This window comes from Oncorhynchus clarkii, chromosome 11, assembly GCF_045791955.1.
Source record: "Oncorhynchus clarkii lewisi isolate Uvic-CL-2024 chromosome 11, UVic_Ocla_1.0, whole genome shotgun sequence".
Lineage (NCBI taxonomy): Eukaryota > Metazoa > Chordata > Actinopteri > Salmoniformes > Salmonidae > Oncorhynchus > Oncorhynchus clarkii.
The window spans coordinates 34,280,869-34,295,379 of NC_092157.1; the positions used below are offsets into that span (position 1 = coordinate 34,280,869).

At 42.6% G+C, this 14,511-nt stretch overlaps 3 non-coding genes across 3 annotated transcripts; all 3 read left to right on the top strand.

Annotated features, from left to right (window-relative positions):
* The first annotated feature begins 488 nt into the window (after nucleotides 1–488).
* trnar-ccg (transfer RNA arginine (anticodon CCG)) lies at nucleotides 489–561 on the top strand. Its single transcript has one exon. It is a non-coding gene; the product is annotated as a tRNA-Arg (tRNA).
* Nucleotides 562–3,426: 2,865 nt separating this feature from the next.
* trnar-ccg (transfer RNA arginine (anticodon CCG)) lies at nucleotides 3,427–3,499 on the top strand. The gene has a single exon. It is a non-coding gene; the product is annotated as a tRNA-Arg (tRNA).
* Nucleotides 3,500–4,906: 1,407 nt separating this feature from the next.
* trnar-ccg (transfer RNA arginine (anticodon CCG)) lies at nucleotides 4,907–4,979 on the top strand. The gene has a single exon. It is a non-coding gene; the product is annotated as a tRNA-Arg (tRNA).
* Nucleotides 4,980–14,511: the final 9,532 nt, after the last annotated feature.

A 14,511-nucleotide genomic window follows, 5' to 3' on the forward strand; every position in this document is an offset into this window, starting at 1 on the left:
GCTTTATACTGTATATAATGTATTTTCAACTCGTTTTTCATTTCAAAACTTGAGACATCTGTGGCTTTGTGTTTTGTGAAAAAACTGCACATTTTAAAGTGGCCTTTTATTGTCCTCAGCATAGATTGTACATCTCAATTGTCAGTAGGAACCACATTTGTTTAAGCAAGTCAGCCATATCAGCTACAGTATGTTTTTTTTTAAAGACAGTAAACGAGACTGAATGAACTGTTTCGTTGCCAGACAAGGCTCCGCTGATAGCCAGGTATAGCAGTGGTAAGGATGTTTTGGTGCTGAAAAGAAAGCTCTGCTGTTGGGAAAACTTTATATAGGGCCTAACTGTTTGTGGGTACCGTTTGTCACCGTTATAGTGCAATGAACGTATTCTTTAATGTTGTATTATCTTGTGTAATGGCTTTGCTGGCATGCGTCAAAACTTTTCCAGTATGTTTGCCCCACCGAGATGTAATTTTCTTTTGGAAATAAGAGATCCAGTGGCCTAATGGATAAGGCATCAGCCTCCGGAGCTGAGGATTGTGGGTTCAAGTCCCACCTGGGTCTGTTGAAAGCAGCTGTGCATTAAATAAATGGCCAGCCATGACTTGGTTCTTGCTAAGATCCACTTGCATGGAATGTTTAGCTTTAATCAATATCTGTACTAAATTCCCAATTCCCTGATTCAAATAGTGAATTCCAAATAAGTGAAGCGTTACTCAGTAGTAGGAGTGCAAGAAAAGTGACAATTGGAACCCCTCTTCCAAGTCATGATATCACCAAACAATCTACAGCTTTATTAATCATAAATAAAAACATCTTCATAGTATTCAAATGACTCCAATAGATCTAGTGAGTCAGGATTTGTTTTTTTGTGAAATGTATTGTGACAAACATGATTGTGAAACTACACCTTATAATAAATGTTGATTTGAATGTTGATTCGTATTTGTACGATGATAACAGTAGAATAGGTTTGTCTACTTGGAGCCTGCTGCTAGTGGCTGTTTTCTTTTAGATTAGCTGTTAGTATATTGTTGTTGTTCTTGAGGCTGGCCAGTGAGGCAGCGTAGTCCACTACTTTTTCCACACTCCACTTGGAACAGAAGAACATGGGCAGGCTGGAGTTTTTGCCCTCTTTGGGAAGGAAGACGTTGAAATAGGTCCACTCTGTCTGAAAAACCAAATGAATAAGATGTAGACTTGTATATAAAATATAATAAAATGCAAACCCCCAAAAAGACACTGATTCTTTAAATCAGGGGAGTACATGTCCTGTCCCCAACCCCCTCATTCTGAAATTACATTTTTGTCCCCCCTAGTTTTATCATTGGAATTTGATACAAAACGAGGCTACGGTATGCTTTAGGACCATGCGGACACCTCCAAGCAGTCGGATAGGCTGTTTGGAGTGTTTATCCAACTGGTGAAAAAATAAAAAATAATAATAGTTATGTCCCCCCCATTTCGAAAACCAAAGTTGCACCCCTGCTTCATACTGTATATAATGTATTTTCAACTCGTTTTTCATTTCAAAACTTGAGACATCTGTGGCTTTGTGTTTTATGAAAAAACTGCACATTTTAAAGTGGCCTTTTATTGTCCCCAGCATAGATTGTACATCTCAATTGTCAGTAGGAACCACATTTGTTTAAGCAAGTCAGCCATATCAGCTACAGTATGTTTTTTTTAAAGGCAGTAAACGAGGCTGAATGAACTGTTTTGTTGCCAGACAAGGCTCCGCTGATAGCCAGGTATAGCAGTGGTAAGGATGTTTTGGTGCTGAAAAGAAAGCTCTGCTGTTGGGAAAGCTTTATATAGGGCCTAACTGTTTGTGGGTACCGTTTGTCACCGTTATAGTGCAATGAACGTATTCTTTAATGTTGTATTGTCTTGTGTAATGGCTTTGCTGGCATGCGTCAAAACTTTTCCAGTATGTTTGCCCCACCGAGATGTAATTTTCTGTTGGGGATAAGGCATCAGCCTCCTGAGCTGGGGATTGTGGGTTCAAGTCCCACCTGGGTCTGTTGAAAGCAGCTGTGCATTAAATTAATGGCCAGCCATGACTTGGTTCTTGCTAAGATCCACTTGCATGGAATGTTTAGCTTTGATCAATATCTGTACTAAATTCCCAATTCCCTGATTCAAATAGTGAATTCCAAATAAGTGAAGCGTTACTCAGTAGTAGGAGTGCAAGAAAAGTGACAATTGGAACCCCTCTTCCAAGTCATGATATCACCAAACAATCTACAGCTTTATTAATCATAAATAAAAACATCTTCATAGTATTCAAATGACTCCAATAGATCTAGTGAGTCAGGATTTGTTTTTTTGTGAAATGTATTGTGACAAACATGATTGTGAAACTACAGGTTATAATAAATGTTGATTTGAATGTTGATTCGTATTTGTACGATGATAACAGTAGAATAGGTTTGTCTACTTGGAGCCTGCTGCTAGTGGCTGTTTTCTTTTAGATTAGCTGTTAGTATATTGTTGTTGTTCTTGAGGCTGGCCAGTGAGGCAGCGTAGTCCACTACTTTTTCCACACTCCACTTGGAACAGAAGAACATGGGCAGGCTGGAGTCTTTGCCCTCTTTGGGAAGGAAGACGTTGAAATAGGTCCACTCTGTCTGGAAAACCAAATTAATAAGATGTAGACTTGTATATAAAATATAATAAAATGCAAAACCCCCAAAAAGACACTGATTCTTTAAATCAGGGGAGTACATGTCCTGTCCCCAACCCCCTCATTCTGAAATTACATTTTTGTCCCCCCTAGTTTTATCATTGGAATGTGATACAAAACGAGGCTACGGTATGCTTTAGGACCATGCGGACACCTCCAAGCAGTCGGATAGGCTGTTTGGAGTGTTTATCCAACTGGTGAAAAAATAATAATAGTTATGTCCCCCCCATTTCGAAAACCAAAGTTGCACCCCTGCTTTATACCGTATATAATGTATTTTCAACTTGTTTTTCATTTCAAAACTTGAGACATCTGTGGCTTTGTGTTTTGTGAAAAAACTGCACATTTTAAAGTGGCCTTTTATTGTCCCCAGCATAGATTGTACATCTCAATTGTCAGTAGGAACCACATTTGTTTAAGCAAGTCAGCCATATCAGCTATAGTATGTTTTTTTTTAAAAGGCAGTAAACGAGGCTGAATGAACTGTTTCGTTGCCAGACAAGGCTCCGCTGATAGCCAGGTATAGCAGTGGTAAGGATGTTTTGGTGCTGAAAAGAAAGCTCTGCTGTTGGGAAAGCTTTATATAGGGCCTAACTGTTTGTGGGTACCGTTTGTCACCGTTATAGTGCAATGAACGTATTCTTTAATGTTGTATTGTCTTGTGTAATGGCTTTGCTGGCATGCGTCAAAACTTTTCCAGTATGTTTGCCTCACCGAGATGTAATTTTCTGTTGGGAATGAGAGATCCAGTGGCCTAATGGATAAGGCATCAGCCTCCGGAGCTGGGGATTGTGGGTTCAAGTCCCACCTGGGTCTGTTGAAAGCAGCTGTGCATTAAAAAGATTGCCAGCCATGACTTGGTTCTTGCTAAGATCCACTTGCATGGAATGTTTAGCTGTAATCAATATCTGTACTAAATTCCCAATTCCCTGATTCAAATAGTGAATTCCAAATAAATGAAGCGTTACTCAGTAGTAGGAGTGCAAGAAAAGGGACAATTGGAACCCCTCTTCCAAGTCATGACTTCACCAAACAATCTACAGCTTTATTAATCATAAATAAAAACATCTTCATAGTATTCAAATGACTCCAATAGATCTAGTGAGTCAGGATTTGTTTTTTTGTGAAATGTATTGTGATCATGATTGTAAAACTACACGTTATAATAAATGTTGATTTGAATGTTGATTCGTATTTGTGTGATGATAACAGTAGAATAGGTTTGTCTACTTGGAGCCTGCTGCAAGTGACTGTTTTCTTTAGCTTTGCTGTTAGTATATTGTTGTTGTTCTTGAGGCTGGCCAGTGAGGCAGCGTAGTCCACTACTTTTTCCACACTCCACTTGGAACAGAATAACATGGGCAGGCTGGAGTCTTTGCCCTCTTTGGGAAGGAAGACGTTGAAATAGGTCCACTCTGTCTGGAAAACCAAATGAATAAGATGTAGACTTGTATATAAAATATAATAAAATGCAAAACCCCCAAAAAGACACTGATTCTTTAAATCAGGGGAGTACATGTCCTGTCCCCAACCCCCTCATTCTGAAATTACATTTTTGTCCCCCCTAGTTTTATCATGAAATGTGATACAAAACGAGGCTACGGTATGCTTTAGGACCATGCGGACACCTCCAAGCAGTCGGATAGGCTGTTTGGAGTGTTTATCCAACTGGCGAAAAAATAAAAAATAATAATAGTTATGTCCCCCCCATTTCGAAAACCAAAGTTGCACCCCTGCTTTATACTGTATATAATGTATTTTCAACTCGTTTTTCATTTCAAAACTTGAGACATCTGTGGCTTTGTGTTTTGTGAAAAAACTGCACATTTTAAAGTGGCCTTTTATTGTCCCCAGCATAGATTGTACATCTCAATTGTCAGTAGGAACCACATTTGTTTAAGCAAGTCAGCCATATCAGCTATAGTATGTTTTTTTTAAAAGGCAGTAAACGAGGCTGAATGAACTGTTTCGTTGCCAGACAAGGCTCCGCTGATAGCCAGGTATAGCAGTGGTAAGGATGTTTTGGTGCTGAAAAGAAAGCTCTGCTGTTGGGAAAGCTTTATATAGGGCCTAACTGTTTGTGGGTACCGTTTGTCACCGTTATAGTGCAATGAACGTATTCCTTAATGTTGTATTGTCTTGTGTAATGGCTTTGCTGGCATGCGTCAAAACTTTTCCAGTATGTTTGCCCCACCGAGATGTAATTTTCTGTTGGGAATAAGAGATCCAGTGGCCTAATGGATAAGGCATCAGCCTCCGGAGCTGAGGATTGTGGGTTCAAGTCCCACCTGGGTCTGTTGAAAGCAGCTGTGCATTAAATAAATGGCCAGCCATGACTTGGTTCTTGCTAAGATCCACTTGCATGGAATGTTTAGCTTTAATCAATATCTGTACTAAATTCACAATTCCCTGATTCAAACAGTGAATTCCAAATAAATTAAGCGTTACTCAATAGTAGGAGTGCTAGAAAAGTGACAATTGGAACCCCTCTTCCAGGTCATGACTTCACCAAACAATCTACAGTTTTATTAATCATAAAAACTATTCAAATGACTCCAATAGAGCTAGTGAGTCAGGATTTGTTTTTTTGTGAAATTGATTGTGAAACTACACGTTATAATACATTTTGATTTGAATGTTGATTCGTATTTGTACGATGATAACAGTAAAATAGGTTTGTCTACTTGGAGCCTGCTGCTAGTGGCTGTTTTCTTTTAGATTAGCTGTTAGTATATTGTTGTTGTTCTTGAGGCTGGCCAGTGAGGCAGCAAAACATCTTCATAGTATCCTGGTCAAAAGTATTGCACTTAAACCTGTTGGTACTAGGGGGCAGAATTTTCATTTTTGGAAAAAAAACGTTCCCATTTTAAACGGGATATTTTATCAGGACAAGATGCTAGAATATGCATATAATTGACAGCTTTGAATAGAAAACACTCTAACGTTTCCAAAACTGTAAAGATATTGTCTGTGAGTATAACAGAACTGATGTTGCAGGCGAAAGCCTGAGAAAAATCCAATCCGGAAGTGCCCCAGGTTTTGAAAGCGCTGCGTTCCAATGAGTCCCTATTGAGCTGTGAATGTGCCATCAACGAGCTTACGCTTTCTACGTATTCCCCAAGGTGTCTACAGCATTGTGACGTAGTTTTACGCATTTATGTTGAAGAATAGCCGTTACATTGCGTAAGTGTTCACATGGTGGCTCCGAGAGAGATTCTCGCCTAAAATACAGAGGTAGCCATTACTCCAATCGGTCCTACTGAAAAACAAATTGTCCCGACGGATATATTATCGAATATATATTAGAAAAACACCTTGAGGATGGATTATAAACAACGTTTGCCATGTTTCTGTTGATATTATGGAGCTAATTTGGAATGTTTTTCGCCGTTTTCGTGACTGCAATTTCCGGGCGATTTCTCAGCCAAACGTGAAGAACAAACGGAGCTATTTTGCCTACAAAAAGAATGTTTTGGGAAAAAATGAACTTTGGCTATCTACCTGGGAGTCTCGTGAGTGAAAACATCCGAAGTTCATCAAAGGTAAACGATTACATTTGATTACTTTTCTGATTTTCGTGACAAGGTTGCCTGCTGCTAGTCTATGATAAACTTACACAAATGCTTGTCTAGCTTTGGCTGTAAAGCATATTTTGAAAATCTGAGATGACAGGGTGATTTACAAAAGGCTAAGCTGTGTTCCAATATATTTCACTTGTGATTTTCATGAATAGGAAGATTTTCTAGGAAGATTTATGTCCGTTGCGTTATGCTAATTAGTGTCAGGCGACGATTACGCTCCCGGACCTGGGTTTGAGAGTCACAAGATAGGTAATACAGTTCCATTAGGGACACAACCACTTTCTCCAGCTCTCTCTTCATATATGCCTCGTAGTACCTGTGGCAGTCCCTTGTCTCCTCCGGCATGATGCTTTAGTTTCATTGAAGCCACCTTGGTTGCTGTTGCAGTGTTCTTTGCCCCCTTGCAACCTTTACTCGGAGGCAAAGCCTACTTTGACTCTTCAGTGACAAGTGTGGAACAACACAACATAAACATACTGCTACTAAAACACGTACACTATTGGTAAACACTGCCTTCATGTGGAGATGCTAAAGAATTGGGACGGACTTTTATTTTTTATTTAACCTTTATTTGAGTAGGAAAGTCAGTTAAGAACAAATTCTTATTCATAATGATGGTCTACTGTACCAAAAGGCAAAAGGCCTCCTGCGGGGACAGGGGCTGGGATTAAAAATAAAATAAAAATGTAGGACAAAACACACATCACGACAAGAGAGACCTAAAACGACAACATAGCATGGCAGAAACACATGGAAGCACAGCATGCTAGCAACACAGCATGGCAGCAGCACAACATGGTCGCACCACAAAACATGGTACAAACATTATTGGGCACAGACAACAGCACAAAGGGCAAGAAGGTAGAGACAACAATACTTCACATGAGGCAGCCACAACTGTCAGGAAGTGTCCATTTTTGAGTGAAGAGATGGAGATAAAGCAGCCCAGTTTGAGTGTTTTTTGCAGCTCGTTCCAGTCGTAAGCTGCAGTGAACTGAGAATTCGTATATAAGTCCCCACTTCCCTCCATTCTGCTAGCAAATGTGCAATCCTTGGGGAATAAAATTGACGAATTACGCGGAAGATTAAACTACCAATGGGACATTAAAAACTGTCACCTCTTATGCTTCACGGAGTCGTGGCTGAACGACGACAATATCAACGTACAACTGGCTGGTTATACGATGTACCGGCAGGATAGAACAGCGTAGTCTCGTAAGACAAGGGGCGGCGGACTATGTATTTTTGAAAACAACACCTGGTGCCCGATATCTAAGAGAGTCTCGAGCTACTGTTTGCCTGAGGTAGAATATCTCATGATAAGCTGTAGACAACACTACCTATCGAGAGAGTTTTCAACTGTATTCTTTGTAGCTGTTTATACATACCACCACAGTCAGAGGCTGGCACTACGACAGCATTGAATGAGATGTATTCCGTCATAAGCAAACAAGAAAATGCTTACCTAGAGGCGGCGCTCCTAGTAGCCAGGGACTTTAATGCAAGGAAACTTAAATCAGTTTTACCAAATATCTATCAGCATGTTGAACGTGCAACCAGAGGGAAAAATAATTCTGGACCACCTACTGTATACCCCACACACAGATGCATACAAAGCTCTCTCTCGCCCTCCATTTGGCAAATCTGACCATAATTCTATCCTCCTGATTCCTGCTTACAAGCAAAACATTTAAGCAGGAAGCACCAGTGACTAGATCAATAAAAAAGTGGTCAGATGAAGTAGATGCTTAGCCATTAGGACTGTTTTGCTTGCACAGACTGGAATATGATCCGTAATTCCTCCGATGGCATTGAGGAGTACACCACATCCGTCATTGGCTTCATCAATAATTGCATTGATGACGTCGTTCCCACAGTGACCGTACGTACATACCCCAACCAGAAGCCATGGATTACAGGCAGCATCCGCACTGAGCAAAAGACTAGAGCTGCCGCTTTCAAGGAGTGGGACTCTAGCCTGGAAGCTTATAAGAAATCCCGCTATGCCCTCCGACGAACCATCAAACAGGCAAAGCGTCAATACAGGACTAAGGGCATGACCAACACATCTGTATTGGAGTTGTGAACCCCCACTTTCAATTAATTAATTTGAGATAATAAGCCTCTTGTGTTCACGTGCAGAAAACCCAGGCTTTTACGGGAGCAGAAATTAGTCAAGCAGATTTATGTGGCTTGGTTTTTTGTAGCTTGGTTTTTGCTCTGACATGCACTGTCAACTGTGGGACCTTATATAGACAGGTGTGTGCCTTTCCAAATCATGTCCTATCAACTGAATTTACCACAGGTGGACTCTAATCAAGTTGTAGAAGGATGATCAATGGAAACAGGATGCACCTGAGCTCACTATCAAGTCTCATAGCAAAGTGTCGGAATACATATGTAAATAAGGTATTTCTGTTTTTTATTTTTTAATATATTTGTAAAACATTCTTATAAACCTGTTTTCCCTTTGTCATTATGGGGTATTGTGTGTAGATTGATGAGAAAAAAATAGATTTCATCCATTTTAGAATAAGGCTGTAACGTAAGAAAATGTGGAAAAAGTTGAGGGGTCTGAATACTTTCTGAATGCACTGTAACTAGCGTCTCTTCATTACAAACCAGTAATATTACTTATAGGTCGTCATACTCTCTTGAGAACCTTGATGATCTCGAAATGGAGTCAGACGTCAGAGGTGAGGTGAGCGCTCGGAGGTTGAGCCAGTCCACGATGAAGAGGGCCTACCTGCGGCAACGGGTGTAGAGGAGACTTCCAGTGTTTGCCCTGAGAATTCTACCAGAGATGATTTTGGACCGGTAAGAGTGAACATTTTGGAAAACGTGGATTCCTGCATTTTGACTGACCCACACATTGTGTCAGGCTGGGTAAAGGACAAACTGGGATGGGCTAAATCTATGCAAGTTTTGAGAAGTGGAATTGTTTAGATTTTTTTGTGCATGCCTCTTCCAGAGGAAGCGGGTGCTTCGAGTCACATGGTTCAACCTGTGGTGTGCTTTGCTCTCCGGAGGAAGGTGCCACTAAAAGGGGTGATCAGTGAGGAAGTAGCTTTGAGTGTAGAGGTGGATCAAATGAAAAGGAATATTCCTAGTGTTTGTGTCACCCGCCGTTTGGTGAAATGTAGACCCAGTGGCAATGGCGAGACTGAGAATACCCTGTCTGTCTTGAGCTTTGACAAAGAGTTTCTACCTGATTAGGTTAGGTTATATTTGCTATCCTGTGAGGGTATATGTTCCAAACCCGCTTCGGTGCTTTAGGTGCCAAAGATTCGGACATATTGCTTTAGTGTGTAGAAGGGAGAATCCCATGTGCAGGAGGGCATATTCAGAGGGAGTGTACAGCTGGTATAGAGAAAGCACTGTGTGTCAACTGTGGGGGAGCCCATGCAGCTGGGGATCCAAAGTGACCTGTTAGAGGGAGACAGATTGAGATTGCCAGAGTTCAAGTGGGGCAGAAAGTTTCCTATGCTGAGGCAGTGAAGAGAGTAGAGTATAGCCCAAGGGTAAGTAAGTCGACTGGGAGGGCTCCAGTGAGTAAGCCTGAAGAGAGAGAGCCAGGGAGGATGAGTTTTAGTAAGGTTGGATTTATTGCGTTTATAGCCATGGTGATCAACTGCACTTCACTTATGGAGTGGAAATCACAGAAGATAGATGTGGTAGTTGCAGCAGCAGAGGCATTTTTGGGTGTGAGAGATTGTAGTGCAGAAGATCTACATTAAGTTTTGAGAGAAGGGGTTCCATCCTCCCAGGCTGATGGCCTGGTGTACGATCGTTTAGGGCCAAAGCAATGGGATGGGGTGGTGGGTTTTGGGTGATAATGTATAGATACCGGGTTAGATGGTGATGCAATTTAAGTTTTTACCATTCCCCCTTTTTTTGCAGGGGACGAAACTGTGCAATCCGCACTCTGACCTGCGAAAGGCAGCAATACCCAACACAGCTTTTAGTTTGCCGGAAACCCACCCTAAAAAGTTCCACGCCACCTGTCAAACAAGCAGGAAATCCTTATTCAGTGGATTAAACCAAAGATGTTCTACTAAAATAGACCACATTCTGTCGTTTCCAATTGGAGGCAAGTGAGCCGAGAAGTTGGGATCAAGTGTCGAGATGGGTTTTTCAAAGTCGCGTTTACTGGCCTATCAGATGTCAGTCAGATGGCTTAGTGACGTCCAAAAAATTAATTGTCATCATATTCAAATTAAGTTAAAAATGAAATGCAGACGTTGGGACTGGAGATTTGCAGAAGAGGGACTTCAACGCTTGAGTGTAACTTTAAGTAACTTTTTGTTGTTCAGACTGTTATAACGCCACCAAGATAGAAAAGTAAGTTACAAATATATAGTTTAATGTTATACATGTTATATAAATTAGATTTTAAAATGTTTTGTAGTGGGCGTTAACTGTTTGGCTAGCTATTTTACGTTAAAACATGCTGAGGAACAGTAACGTAACGTTAAGTTAGCTAGCAGTTATCGTCAGCTAAATCAATAACATTAAATTAGCTCTGCTCCGCACATGCAAGAAACTAGATGATGACTAGTTAACAGTTGTCATTTTGCGACTCAATACTGGAGAATATTGGTAAAATATAACTGAATGAGGTTATTGTTAAGGAGTCTAGTTGATAGGTAATCGACTAGCCGGACTGTTCCCCGGGACTCCAGTTGTAGGGATTTGTACAATGCACAAACAAGGCTATTGAACCTGACATTGGTGTCTGTCTTTATTCCTTTATCTAGCATATCATACTTAAACATGGTTTCAGAAGTGGCTCGGAAAAAAAAAAAAGTACAGTATAGGCGCAGTTACGTTCCATATGCGAACACACGCCGTTTCCTACTCACAACACTGATCAACTCGTTGTTAGCTGGCTAGCTAGCATCACTACCTACGTCGATGACTGAAGGCAAATAAATCTCATATTCAATTGCTATGGCAGCGAACATTCCGCCACCAAATCCCATGGTTCTCACAGGGGACTGGAATACTAATTGGGACAACTTCAGGGATGAATTTGAGGACTATGCGCTGGCGACCGGTCTACATGAGAAAGCCAACGAGGTACAAGCTGCAACTCTGAGGAGTTTAATGGGCAGCGAATGCAGGCATATCTACCGGCACAATCTCACCCTCACAGCACGACAACAGTGTGATGCAAAGGCTATATTGGATGCATTGGAGAATTACTTCAAACCTGCCAGAAACGTAATTTATGAGCGGTTCATTTTCGGAAGCTGTAAACAGGAAGAGGGTGAGTCAGTACACAACTTTGTAACCCGTTTGAGAGAGAAATCCGCCACTTGTGAATACGGGGGATTGAAAGATTAATTGATTCGTGACAAAATAGTGCTGGGAATTGCAAATGAGGATACACGCCGGCGTCTACTGAGAGAGAGAGACTTAACATTAGTAACTGCCATTGAAATGTGCAGCACTGCTGAAGTCACTGACATGAGAATGAGAGCAATGGAAATCGAAACCCCACGCTCCGACGTTGATACTGTTCACGCTGTTGCTAGGCAGACATTCAGAATAAACCAATCGAGGCAGAGCAATTCACCACGAACGGTGAACACAGAGAGCCCCGTAGCATGTAAATACTGTGGGAATACACACACGTGGCAAAGAGCACTGCCCTGCCTACAGAAAACCATGCAGAGCTTGTGGAATTAATAATCATTTTGCAAAAGTGTGTCTCAAAAGCAAAAGAAGGGTGAGTGAGGGCAAGATTCACTGTGTTGATGATGTCACTCAATGTTCAGAGCTGAAAAGTGAAAGTGACATTTACATGCATGAATCCATTGGGGCTGTACACTCAAGAGGGAAGAAATGGTTTGTGACACTACGATTACACAACAAGCAACACCAATGTCAACTGGATTCTGGTGCTACATGCAACGTAATGAGCTACAAAGACAAAATCAATCTGGCACCTGACACACATCTATTGCCCAGCAATACTAGACTAAAGCTGTACTCAGGAGAGATAATGAGCTCTATGGGCACCTTTGAGACCGAATGTGTTATTCGGGGGGACGCAAACACAAGCTGGAGTTTGAGATTGTAAAAACCAGTCAACATCCTCTCCTCTCAGGCTCTACATGCGAACGCCTGGGACTGATGCAGCTCACTGTACCAAATGACCTGCACATTGTGGATCATGTCCAGCATGGACCCCTGTCCAAAGAACAACTTCTCAGCAGATATGACGATGTATTCAACATGCCCGTTGAATCTGTGCCTGGGGAGGTACACTTTGAAGTGGATGAGAGCATCACTCCAGTCCAGTGTGCTCCTCGCAATGTGCCCATTGCAATGAAAGTGGCTGTGAAGGCCCAGCTGGACACGTATGAGACCGATGGCCACATGACACCTGTGACTGAACCAACTGACTAGATCAGCAATATGGTCATAGTGAAAAAAACAGAGAAGCTGAGGGTCTGCATCAACCCAAAGCATCTGAACCAAGCACTGAAAAGATCCCACTACATCATGCCGACACTGGAGGATGTCCTCTATAAGCTTCCCAAGGCCAGGATTTTCACCTTGGTGGATGCCCGAGATGCATTCCTTCAATGCAAGCTGGATGAAGAAAGCAGCCTCATGACTACCTTCTGGACCCCCTGGGGTCGGAAACGCTGGCTCAAGCTCCCGTTTGGTGTCTCAGTGGCGCCTGAGATATACCAACGTAAGCAGCACGAGTTACTGGCTGGGCTCAAGGGCATTGAACCCATCGCCGATGATGTCCTAATCGTAGGCTGTGGTGACACAGACGAAGAAGCAGAACGCGACCACGATGTGAAGCTCCTGGCACTGATGGAGCGCTGCCGATCAGTTAAGCTTCGCCTTGGCCTGAAGAAGCTGCAGTTCAAGGTGAAAGATGTCCACTTCCATGGCCACATTCTCTCGGCAAAAGGCCTGAAGCCGGACCCAGACAAGGTCAGAGCGATCCTCGACATGCCAAACCCGTCTGATGCAAAAGGAGTACAGCGTCTCATCGGCTTTGCAAACTATCTTGCAAAGTTCATGCCACACCTATCAGCAGTCTGTGAGCCTCTGCGCCGGTTGCTGGACAAAGACACACCATGGCACTGGCTACCCAAGCACGAGGCCGCAGTGCAGGAGATGAAATCTCTGGCTTCATCCATGCCAGTGTTGCGCTACTACGACGTCATGAAGCCTGTCACAATCCAGAGCGACTCCAGCCAAAGGGGACTTGGATGCTGCCTTATGCAGGAAGGCCAGCCCGTTGCGTTTGCCTCGAGAGCGCTCACCCCCACCGAACAAAACTATGCACAAATTGAGAAAGAGTGCCTCAGCATCGTCTTCTTCTCCTGCCAGCGATTCCATCACTACTTATATGGGCGAGACCTGGTCATCGCTGAAACTGACCACAAACCACTCATTGCTATATTCAGTAAACCTCTCCTCAACGTGCCCAAGAGGCTCCAAAGCATGCTCCTGACTCTGCAAAACTACAGCCTGAAGGTCATTTACAAGCCAGGACCAAAGATGTACATCAGCGACACACTGAGCAGGGCAACAACACAATGTACAGGCAGAGGCACTGTCTATCAGCGGCAGGCCATCTGTTCGCTACAGCAGGAACAACAAGATGTTCAACAGATCAGTCAGGCAGACTACTTAAACGTCACAGATCACCGCCTAGCCCAGATAAGGCAACACATTGACAAGGACGAACACCTACAGTCACTGAAGTCCATGGCTCTCGCAGGTTGGCCATACCTGAAAGAGGAGACACCTTTCACAGTGAGAGAATACTGGACCTTTCGAGATGAGATCAGCGTGCAAAATGGCGTCTTGTTCAGAGGTCAGAAGGTCATTATTCCCAATTCACTACGTCCAGAGATGCTTACCCGCATACACTCCAGTCACGTTGGAGGTGATGCATGCTACCGCCAGGCTCGTGAAACATTATACTGGCCAAACATGCAAGCAGAAATTAAAGACTTTGTCAGCAACTGTACCACATGCAACGAGTACGCTCATGAACAGCAAAAGGAAACCATGATGTCACACAAACTGCCCACAAGGGCCTGGCAAATCGTCAGCATGGACATATTCAGCCACAGACAAAAGGACTATCTTCTCATCGTTGATCACTACTCTGACTTTTGGGAAATTGAACTGCTCCCTGACTTGTCTGCAGAGACGGTCATAAAGCGCTGCAAGGCGCAGTTTGCAAGGCAAGAACATAGATATTTTAAT